At 36.1% G+C, this 11,695-nt stretch overlaps 1 pseudogene; it reads left to right on the top strand.

Moving 5' to 3' along the window:
• Nucleotides 1–10,835: 10,835 nt before the first annotated feature.
• LOC148927578 (pectinesterase inhibitor-like) lies at nucleotides 10,836–11,327 on the top strand (annotated as a pseudogene).
• Nucleotides 11,328–11,695: the final 368 nt, after the last annotated feature.

Raw genomic sequence — 11,695 nt, 5'->3', positions numbered from 1 at the left:
GATACCTTATCATTGATGGGATTTTCGTTGGAAATAACGAGTTTTATCTTAAAGAAACTACCATAACATCAGTACCTTCTACAACACACGAGTTGTGGACTAGAGGTAAGTCTAGTCCAGCACATCTCAAGGTGTGGAGTTATTCCAACACATGTTTTGGAAAAGGTATCAAGTAATTGGAGTTGTGTACTGAGGTATGTTTTAAGATTGTCCCAATTGATAGAAAAGGTACGGGTTCTATAATCTTCACGGCAAGATAAGTGTTTGTTTACATCAATACTAGATTCTTTGATGAAGATTATGAGAAGAACTACAAGCCTAACAAGCATGATAATTCTCAAGATAATGAGAATATCTATTTTCCATCTTAACCAAGAAGTCATACCATTAGATGCTTATGCACTTAGAAAATCAACATTTGTACCTAAGATTATAAGAGTCATGTCGTAGTGGGAGCGTTCCTAGCGAACATAACAAGTTCATGGGTCTAAGAGAGTCTTTAGACTCAGTTTTAGATCGACTTGAATCTAATCCCTGTAACTACAAGGACACATTGACTCATTCAGATAATCGTTCTTGATAAGATGATAGATTCTGAATAATAATCTAAGATAGACAAGAATGTTTGCAAGACTTGCTATACTACCCATATACTATTTTAGCCAGTTAGAGCTAGTGGATCTACAAGTGTAAACATGGATCTTGAAAGGCTAGAATAATGGCTAAGGGTTATACCCAGAAATAATTATATTCTCGATTGTCATTATGCCTAAGACGATCTGTATCATATTGTCTATTGTAGCTTACATAAATTAGGATTTATGTCTTATGATTGTCAAGACAGTTTTCTTTAAGTAGAAGTCTTGAGGAGATCATCGACATGGAACATCTTAATGGTTATGTGCTACAAGTACAAGAAAGTTGAAAGTGCACTATATATGGTATTCTTGGTACTCTACGATGATGACATCTATAAAAGTTGATAAACAACTCAAAGGGTTATCTAGCATAGGAAACTGGTCGTCTACCCAGTTTAAGGATGATGGATTTAAGATAAACTAGTTACATTCTAATTATCTAAGTCATTAGATTGCTAGAAAAAGAATGTTAAGTTTTCTTAAAGAATCCTACATCTACATCATACTTAGACACTTTAGCATTGAAAATTCCAAGAAAAGTTTTTACTTCTTTGGATGGAATTATCTTGTCTCTAGTCAACCGTTTTTCGTCACTGAATGAGATCAAGAAGAATGAGACAAGTTCTGTAATTGGAAGTCTCATATATGCTATGATGTGAATTAAGTTAGATATTAGCTTTGCCGTTGGCGTGGAAGCTTGATATCATATTAACCATGGCCAAGGACATTGGATTGGTAAAGAATATACTATAGTACTTGAAGAAGGCTAAACGGTATGCTCTAGTTTACCAGACATCTATGTTATGTCCTTTTGGTTACATCGACTCGATTTTATTATTGATCGGTGATCGAGTTATCCTTTGACTATGTGTTCACGTTAGGAGTTGAAAACTGAGTCTTGAAGGAGTGTGATTACATCACAGGCTCTATCATGATAATTACAAGTGTGGTTTCATAGGAAACTACTAAGGTAGTTGTTCATCTCAGTAACTTTCTAATAGCTTTGACCGTGATTCCGAGTATGCCTATGAGTATTATATTTTATTATGGTTACTCTAGACATGTGTCTAACTCGAGGGAAACACGATCTGATAAAGCTAAGCAATCACATAGAGAGGAAGTATGAAATTAATTAAGGAAAAAGTGCGCAGCGTGACATTATGGTTACCAAGATATCATCAGAGAACAACCTGGCAGAATTACTCACAAAATGCCTATATGGCAACATATTTTACACATGAGTTGAAAAGTATGGTAGTTCGATATATCATGGTCCGAGACATGCTTAGAGTATAAGTGGGAGAGTTTTGGAAGTGGGTATACTCGAAAGCATGATTTTGAGTATAAGTGGGAGATTGTTAGGATTGGTATAGTAAAAAGCATATTTCGAGCTTGTTGCACGGATAGAATTGCTTGGATAAAATAAATTCTACAATCCACTTTTAACCCAAGGCGAGAAGTAGTAATTTTATCGCATTGATGTTTGCTTGTGCATTTATAAGATGTTTGTCAAACATTTAAATGTATAAGAAGCAAATAAGTCTAATTCTTCTACATAGTAGACTGGTCGTGAACGACATTCACAGAAGGTGACGCAGTCGGTTCTTTGTAGAAGAGAAATAGAATTTCACAACCTAGATAGGCTTTGGCTACCTATCGTGAAGGTTGCAGTGTCAGTCCGCATATTTCCTTACCTTAGGAAATAAACGACACTGGTGTGGTATAGCATTGAAGGATCTAACTGTTGAGATAAGTCTTTCTTGCTATTTACTGAAAGACGAGGTCTCGGTGATTGTTATTTCTTAATCATTGTTGATATAACATTGAGCATACGATATTGATTATGCACTACTTTGATTTATCAAATGGTGCGGATTTTTCGCAATCCAAGAATCCTGATATCTTGGGTAGTGGTGATCAATGTCTAGAGGTGCTAGTATTGTTATTGCAATGAATCGTGTGCTGGGTGAGTCCAGTTTGATAATATCCTCAAGAGGCGTTCGAAAAAGGTTTTATTATTAAGAAACCCGGCCGGTTGGAATTTATTCCAGAATAATAAATAAAGATATAGAACTAGACAACTCTTGGAAAAAGATATTAATTAATTAAAGTCAAATAGCAGACTTAAATTGATTAATGGATATTTATATCTTTAACACAGGAAATAATAAATTAAAGAGGTAAAAGCCCGGATTACTCGTAATTTGGGATTGGACGGGCAGTCAATATTATTATACTATAGTGGATGGTAATAATATTCTGTTTGGACTTGTATTAAATTGGGGCTCAATTTAATTAGTAAAAGTCCAACAGGTTTGGCCCAAGTCCAACCTCCATGGATCCCTAATCTGGCCCATCATAACTCAATATAAAAGGAGATTAGAAAGGAAATTTAAAGTGATTTTAACACATAAATTCTGTTCTCCCCCCTCTGGAGTGAACGGTTTTCTCAGTTCTTCATAGAACTGAAGTTATGTCTTCTTTCTAATCAAGCCCTTTTCGATTCTGACAAGCTTTGTCCACCCAAAGGTCATTATCTGAGTTCGGGCTACAGATTAGAAGATTTGTGGTCGAGTACGAAGATCTTCATGTGGAGAAGGAGCAAGCAATCGTCGATTCTTTGGAGAATCAGATCGGTAACCCTAATCCGTAGAATATCATGAGTTAGGGTTTAATTCCTTAAAACATGTTTATGTGTGTTCTAGCATGCAATTGATTGTTTAACATGTGATAAATTGATCCCATAATCTATCAAATGGATCCATATGTATGATTTATTTGTGAATGCATGACTTCCGCTGTGCAAGGGGCTTCAATCCCCAGCACCTAGACTATGCGTTTATCTCGCCAGTGAACCGTGGACTTTAAAAATATCCCCAGACAACCCTGAACTAAGCGTTTATCTCGAAAATGGTCCCTTTTCACTGTTTCGTGATGAAAATAACCTTTTGGGGGGTTTCGGGGGGTTTGGGCAATTTGGTCTTTTTTACATTTTAAATCTGATATTATTTCAGTTATGTACTAAATCTGATATTATTTCAAAATTATCATTCTTCTTTCATTTTGCCATCATTCACTTTGTTTCTTTATTTAAATATTAGATTTAATTTTATAAAACTAAATTTTAAATTTCCATTCTTAAATATCAATAATTTTTTTAATTATTAAAATTACTATTAAATAACAGATTAATAGTTTTAATCAATATTTGATAGCGTCTAATATTTAATCAATAAGGTATGACGACACCTTAGTTTTAATCATAAATAGATCATATAACACGATTTATTCCGAATAAATATGCATCTAATGTAAGACTAATATAATTTTCGTTTATTAATTTGAAAACAATCAAAATTAACTAGAAAATTTCAACAAAAATCTCCTATATCAAATTTCTAGTAGTATCAAATTTTTAGTCAACTTCATAGTATTTTTAGTCAAATTCTCCTATATATTAGATGCATATTTATTTCAGAATAAATCGTGTTATATGATCTATTTATGATTAAAACTATTAATTATTGATTAAAACTAAGGCGACGTCGTACCTTATTGATTAAATATTAGAAACTATCTAATATTGGTTGAAACTATTAATTTATTATTTAATAGTAATTTTAATAATTAAAAAAAATTATTGATATTTAAAATTTAAAATTTAATTTTATAAAAGTAAATCTAATATTGAAATAAAGAAACAAAGTGAAGGATGACAAAAGGAAAGAAGAATGATAATTTTGAGATAATATCATAGTATTTAGTACATCACAAAAATAATATCTGATTTAAAATGTAAAAAGACCAAATTGCCCAAACCTCTTAAAACCCCCTAAAAGGGTATTTTTTCGTCACGAAACAGTGAAAAAGGACCATTTTTGAGATAAACGCTTAGTCCAGGGTTCTCTGGGGATATTTTTAAAGTCCACGGTTCACTGGCGAGATAAACGCATAGTCCATGGACTATTTTTGTAGTTCACTCTTAAATTAATAATAACTACTGGTCTCTAAACTTTGCGTTTTGAACGCCAATAGACCCTGGACTTTAATAATATCATAGGTAGTCTCTGGACTAACATGTAATCACATTTGTAATACTTTTTTCACTATTCATCACAATTTTGCACTAAAAATGCCCCCAAGGCATGCTTGGCATAATTGGACTTCCATAAAATTAGGATATCTAGATTTTGGATATAATATTTTCTTTATCTTTTCTAGTAATGAATATGATATTTTCTTATAGGTCGAATGTCTCAAATGATATTTTCTTATAGTACAATTGTATAAAAAAACAACACCTTGCTACTTTTAGTACTCATTTATATAAAGAATTGGTTTCCAGTGGAAACACGTTAAGGACTTGTGCTCCTATTTTTTATTTTTATTTTTGCACTATCATTTTCTTTTTGTTATATAGTTAGTTATTTGCGCTCATGTTCTCTCCCCTAGATAATAGGCGATTTCCATGCTTTAATTTTTCATATTATTTTTTATTATTTCCTTTTTTGAAAAAAGAACTAATTTTAAAGTCATAATGTATTTCCAATAATAAGGATCCATGGTGATGTTTGATCTTCAATTGCAACATAATAACACAAAAACAATAAAGGATAGAGTGGAACTATCATTCAAAAACTAGACCCAAAAGGATTTGATAGGAGGCAAGAGATGAAGAAAAGTGAATTTGATATTAGCTAAATCCATTGATGTAGAAAACACTCTAAGCAATCTTCAACATGCTAGATTCAACTAATGGCTCCACTACTGTCACGACCACAATTCCCTATTGATAGTGAGCACGTCTATAACGTGACTAAACAACACTTTAGAAATAATAAAATGGGACAAACATAAATGATAAGTCAAGCTTAGGACATTAGTCTCATAGGCGAAAGTGATACAAGGTCAAAATAAAGTCAGAGTGCGGTCTAGGTTCATAGACTCCTAGAACAAAATTCTAATGCAGCGGAAAAGTCCAAGACAAAGTAGTATGTATGAATACATACCTTTGGGCTACCTAACTACTTTTTGGATGATCGTTCCCAACACCTTCGCCTCATCGTCCACATTCAACCTGCATATTTGAAAATAAACATGCAGGGCTGAGTATTTGGTATACTGAGTGGGCACATTGCCAAAAACAATTCTATTTTATTTGTCAAGCTACAGTTGAGTGAACACGGGGTTTTTATTTAAAAAGGCCAGATTCACTAAATACTTTCCTTTCATAAAGATTTTGACTGCGCAATCACATAACTTAAATACCATATCTGAACTTTGTGTGAACCGGGAATGTGGCCACATTCCACGACGATCACTGGACCGACCAACTCCTATGTTAGCTCACGGTCCCCTTATGTGTACACTAGTCCGAGTAGGGCTTGCGGCCCTACTGGGACCCGAATTCGATTTAACTAAATTGGCATAGCCAAGCAGATAGGTAATCATAAAACAAAACATAGCATGACAAACATACTTGAGTAAAGATTCACATTTTCATACTAAAATCACGTTTTGAAAGAATGTCCACCTCAAAGGCTATCTCTTAGCCGAACAAACTCCTTGGCTTGATTTTAGATGAAGCGCGAAGAGGCCCCTTTAGTAACATAGAAATAATACTTAATTAGGCTTAAGAAGCCAAATGAACTCAAACATGAATGCATCCTAAGTGCGTGCTCATTTTATTCTTTTTCTTAATTTTTCTAGAGGAAGCTCTAGGATCCTTGACCATTAATTAAATCAAGCGACTTCATTTATTTAAAAAAAACTATTCGCTTAACTAGAGAGCGTTACCTCCTATGCCATTTATTCAGGCAATAAAATAAACTCGAGGTCTATTCATCGTTAGCGTATAAATTCTTAAAATTAATTATTCGAGCACTTAAGCTAAGATCCGGAAAATTCTATTTTTCTTGAAAACAAATACTTAAGCATTTAATAAAGTATGAATTCTTGGAAAATCCCTTGTTAAATCTTTTCTTTGAATTTTTCTTAAGGCCGCCCATTTGAAATCCCTAAAATTGAATATGCGCCTCCATCGTCTCCTCATTTCTCTTTCTCAAATTTTCCTTCTCCAAATTCTCATTCTCAATTTCTAAATCTTTCAAAACATTTCTCAAAGAACAGAAATCCCCAAATTGAAGAAATGGAAATCCCTAATTCTTCTCCTCCTTCGTCTTGGCTACATCGCCGCTCAACTGGGTCGCCGGAGCACCGCCGGCTCCAGCTCCTCGGCGTCACGGAGTCACCGGCGGCTCTTGCCAGCAAGTTACGCCATCGCCGCACGGCTGAGGAAGACGCTCTTGGTCCGCTTCACGGGCCAGCGCCGCCGCCGCCGCCTCCCAGCGCAGCCCTCCGTCGGTCACCGCCGCTGTTCCGCGACTAGCCGCCGCCTCTGGTCTCTTCGTCGCTGGTGTCGCGCAATCGGAGAAGGAGAGGAAGCATCGCCTCTTATTAGAAATGAGCCACTCACCCCTTAAAAGGCCTCATAAGGGGGAGGGTTATCCACAATTATATAGAAGAGATAGGATCATCACCAAGTCGATGTGGGACAGAATTTAGAGAATTTAACACGCCCCCTCACGTGTGGGCCGGAAAGGACATTGGTCTTCCATCACGTGGGTAGGCAATGCTAGAGATAAGAGAACCATCATCGATGTGGCCCATTTCTAATATGGTATCAGAATGGGCCCAAGTCGATGATGGTTTATCTCTTTATCTCTTATCTACCTCACGAGTGGAAGACCGATGTCCTTTCCGGCCCATATCGATGATGGTTCTCTTATCTCTAGCATTGCCTACCCACGTGATGGAAGACCAATGTCCTTTCCGGCCCACACGTGAGGGGGCGTGTTAAATTCTCTAAATTCTGTCCCACATCGACTTGGTGATGATCCTATCTCTTCTATATAGGTGTGGATAACCCTCCCCCTTATGAGGCCTTTTAAGGGGTGAGTGGCCCATTTCTAATACCTCTCTCTTACACCGACTGCCACCGTCGCTCCAGTCAACCGCCGGTGCTCGGTTGTCGGCGTCACCGTGCCATTGGCGACTCGTGCCGGCGCCTTTCGTCTCCGTCCAAACTCCTAAAGCTAAGTTCTTTATTCCATTCTTTCCTAGTGTAGTTATTTAGTTTAAATAAGCTAAGTCTATGGCAATCCGTAAATTGAGCATTGGGGCTTCTTTGAACTTGCTGTGACAGATTTGATTCCTTAGAGGAGTTGAGCAAAAGTGTTGTTGTTCTATGCTTATCCTAAATCTTTTGTTAGTTAACCGCCGAGGGGTTGTAGATATGTGCTTTAACATGCTTGGGGTTGATTTCTACATGATGATATGATATGTTATTTGGGAGAAAGGTGGAGGTGTATTACCTCTTGCAAAAGACAGTGGCTTAAAATCTGATTTCCAAAGTTCTCAAAGCTTACTCCCTCCTTGAAACTCCTAGTTGCAGTGTAGAAAGAAAAGGGGTGTGAGCTTGAGTTGAGCATGAAAATACTTGTGGGAAGGAAGAAGTAATTGTTACCTATGGGTGTGGGAGTTGTCTGTAAGACTCTGCAGAGACACTTCTCCTAGCTCACTCACTCTCAACTTTCTATGTTGCTGGGAAGTTTGAAGTATGTGGAAGGGAGTTCATAGGTGGTGTGGAGAGGATTTTATAGGAAAAATTTGGGTGTACCTAGGAGGATTTAAATGGCTGCCCAGCCTCTTTGTTTTCATGCTGCAGAAAAATCTCTTACTTTCTTGATCTCTACTACTTTTGATTAATGAAACTTGGTGTTATGCTTGGTTCCAAAACCTTGCATTGATGTGCTTTTTTTTGTTTGCTTTTGAAGTGTACAAGAAGGTTGCAGGGGCTGTTTTGAAGAGAGGGTGTTGCAGGCATTAACTTGCCCTTTTTGGGTAGGTTCTTGGTCTCTCATTGGTAAAGGATAGTTGCCTCAAGTTCCTAATAGTAGTTTCCTTTAATTCTTCTTGTCTACCAATAATAATTGTTTTTTTTTATCTTGCAAGTGGAACTGCAAGTCTCGGCTGCCATCTTGCTGCCTTGGGCCCGACGGGCTGCTCGAAATGGGCTATGGTTTGGGCCTGGAGAAGAGGCCCGAAGTGCATCAAAATTTCTCTTTTCTCTTCTTTGTTTTCTTTATTTAAAGCCTTTGATCCATGTAATTTTTTTGAAGTTAGTTAATAGTTTATTGTATATGTAATGCTATTCGAATTTCTTTATATTTGGAAAAAGACTTTTTGTCTTTCCTCTTTGATTTACATATTATTGACGTCGTGGTGTTCGCTAAAATTCTTACTTTAGCTTTTATTTTCTTTGCGAACTATAAGCATCAAAAGGAATAACGAGCTCCATTCAAAACACGAATCCAGAGAGCGAATATTCGCTAGTTCGACATTTAAAAATAAGGGAAAAAGGTAATAAGAGAAGTGGTTATTACAACTACTCAAAGGAATTTACAAGCCCTTTGATGCATACCTATACTTGATCATACCTGATTGAATCAATTGATGATCAAGTAACCTAAAATTAGGAATTAGATAGGAACAAATCTCTCAATCATCTATTTTCATCAAAGTCTAACCATGAAAAATGAGGTAAAATACTATTTAAGGCTTGGGTGACCCGCTGGGGCAGAATGGGGTCCGAAAATGACACCCGGCTGGGTGGAACTTTTCTGCATTGCACGTCTTCCATAAAATGGCCATAACTCTATCCACCGGACTCCGATTGAGGCGTGCAAGGTACCCATGCGAAGCTATTTCGAATAAGAAGACATTTGTAGTAGTTTCTGAGATTTTAGACATCATATCGATTGGCAGAATACTGATTGAAGCCAGCTGCAGGTACAGAGTTTGATGCACGGCTTCTGTGATCGTATCATCCAACCGCGTGTTGCCACGTGACACGTAACATGCAACATTGTAAACAACTACCATACAATATATATTTGTGGAAGCTGTAGATGGATTTCAGCAGATTGCATGGTAGTTATAGGCAGATTGCATTATAGATTCTAAAGTTTTGCACTGTAGGCATAGGTTGTTTAATTTACATTATAAATTTCAACAGATTCCATTTATATGTAGTTTGTACATAAATTATATTTAAAATGCAAACTCAACAATATATAATGCTATCTGTCTATAACAATAATGTAATCTGTCTATAATTATAATGCAATCTATAGAAACTGATCTACAACTTCCACAAATGTACATTGCATGGTTGTGTTCGTAATGTTGTGACGTGCCACGTCAAACACAGGGCTGGAAGTACGTTGTGACTCTAATGAGGACACACCCTAGTGCTCCCTGTATTATTTTATTTGTATCTCTTTTGTAACTTTTTTCATTATTAACCAAAATATTTTATTTGACAAGTTTCTTTTGTTGGGCTTGACATCAGATGAAAATCCCATATCACCTTATAGTAATATTTAATTTTATCATAATATACTCCCTTCGTCCGTGAATGGAGTCCCGTTGATCCATTTTAGTCAATTTGAGAAAAGGAGTCTCGGTTCAATTTTACCATAAATGGTAATAGGCTCCCACATTCCACTAATTTATTTCACTCATATTTCATTTAAAACTGATATATATAAGTGGGACCTATATTCCACTAACTCATTTCACACACATTTCATTTAAAACTTATATATATAAGTGGGACCCATATCCCACTAACTTTTTTCTACCCACATTTCACAACAATTCTTAAAACCAGTGCCACAAAGAAATGAGATTCCTAATGGCAGACGGAGGGAGTTTTGTGCAAATAAAGAGTAAAAGATTGAAAATTTGTTAAATTGGAAAGAGTATGATTTATGACAACGAACGTCGCACCATTTTTCATTTCACAAAAAACATTCCTTTATTTGTGAATCGTTGTGCATAGTTGTTTCCATCATTCATTGCAAATCTTAATAAATTTATTTTTGCTGTCTCTACATTTATGCAATACATTATTCCCTATCAATATATTTCAATGTAACGCGCAATAATATTTCATTTGATTCTGTAAAGGATCCCATTAACATAAATCCAATATATGACTAGCATTTATGTAAATTCAAACAATACACCATTTATTGTGTCAATTTCTCGATTATAAATAGACCCATTCAAATCAAATAATTCATAAAAATCGAAACTCACATACAAAATAGTAGTAGAAGAGAGCTAAAAAAGATGTCTTATTCTAGCATAATCTTTTTGTCCCTAGCCTTTTTAAGCCAATGCCATGCTGATTTGTTAGGTGATTTGTGCACCAAATCCAACAATCCCTCCCTATGCAACCAAGCACTGAGATCTGACCCTCGATCCAAGGGTGCTGATGCTTGAGGCTTGGTTGGGATCGCGCTTGGCAATTCCTTGTCCGCCACACAAGCCTCCATTAACGTGGCAAAGTCAGTATCCAACCATGGAAACAAAGATAAAATCGACACTTGTATCGAGAACTTTGATGATGCCGTGGCCAACTTGCAAGAGGCCAAGCCCTTGATACCGAAGCTAGATAGGCCTAACATCAGCACACTCCAAACCAAAGGTTCGACAGCTCTAACCGATGTGAGGACTTGCAGCGAGGAATGTGGAGCAAGCGAACCAAGTAAATTGAAGCAAGCTTCGGATAAGGCATACACATTTATTCAATTGCTTCTGATTATTGCTAACACTTTGTAAAATACAAATAATTGGAACTATAATAATGTGTGTGGTAGTGTAGCCCACTTTTTTAATCAATTTGATATTATACTACATTGATTATAATTTAATAAGAAATATACACTATCGCTTGAGTAATTTTTACCTTTTTTCGCATAACTATCCTAACAGAGATAATATTCGAAGAATTTGACTTTGAACCGTAATATATTTTGTGTAGCCAACTTTTTTTTTTCTATATGAATATTTGGAAAAAATCGATGCAAGTAAATGGGAATTACATGAGTCTTCTGGAGTCATGCCCGAACCATCGCATGAAGGAAATAGAGGTGCACCACACCTTCTATGAGGGAATCAACAAAGAGACGAAGGATCTGGCGAATTCG

Source organism: Salvia hispanica, chromosome 4 (genome assembly GCF_029641045.1).
Source record: "Salvia hispanica isolate PSC_SH4W2 chromosome 4, Shi_PSC_v1, whole genome shotgun sequence".
In the NCBI taxonomy this organism is placed as follows: Eukaryota; Viridiplantae; Streptophyta; class Magnoliopsida; order Lamiales; family Lamiaceae; genus Salvia; species Salvia hispanica.
Note: the sequence above shows the minus strand (reverse complement) of the source record. Positions and strands in the feature narration are given on the sequence as shown.